We start from the raw sequence: 848 nt of genomic DNA, 5'->3' as shown, positions 1-848 counted from the left end.
GAAACAGGGAGGGGCTCCAGGCCCCGCTTGCCCGCCTCCGGCTCTCTCCGCCCTCTGAAGAGGGGTGGGCGGAAACGGAGCAAGAATGAGAGTCGGTGGCGTCGCTTCAGTCAGGCCTCGCCGCTTGAAGCCGGCTCGCCTCCTCAGGATATCAGACCTCGGCGCGTTTCCTAGTCGCCAAGAGTGTTTTTTTGCTCACCACTAAGCAAGTCCCCGGTTGTTCCGCGAGTTTGCGTTTGAGCCAAGCGCGAAGTATCCTCATCCGGACTTGTTGCACTCGTCAGACTGGGCACTACCAACTTACCTCCTCAAAAATAACGGATCCTTCGGTTCCTCCGATCTTCCAGGCTCGAGGAGCTGCAAGTTCACTGCCTGGGCTAGGTTGGCGATATGGTTTTTGGCTGTCTGGTTTTCTTTGATTTGCTTGGACTTGAGGGACAGATTCTGTTTTCCCACTTTGTAGTGGATGTTAAAAGTGAGAAGGGAGATCATATATAAATATATGCAAAATATAATATAAATGATATATAGATCGTCGTTCCAGTCATTCTTAATCCAAATTCTTCAATCAGAGGTAAAATGCTGGATTAGCGTGGAAAAAACAAAGGAAGGTGATCCGTCTTTATCATAGCTCAGTGCTTAACATCATAAAAAAATCCCGAAGTAAAAAATATCACATTTGCATATAGTCTTTCTGAATCTGTTATATACAGGTTTCTTTTAAATGCCAGTTAATTCGCTGGTAGGCCATGGGTAGTCCTGGGAGACCGATGTGCTTGTACACGCTTGAGGCAGTGTGCCTACAGGCCTCCCTTTTCCGACTGACTTTTAATTTTTAAAATATTACT

This window comes from Vipera berus (genome assembly GCF_964194415.1).
Source record: "Vipera berus genome assembly, chromosome: 7".
NCBI classification, from domain to species: domain Eukaryota; kingdom Metazoa; phylum Chordata; class Lepidosauria; order Squamata; family Viperidae; genus Vipera; species Vipera berus.
This window is presented reverse-complemented; position numbering follows the sequence as displayed.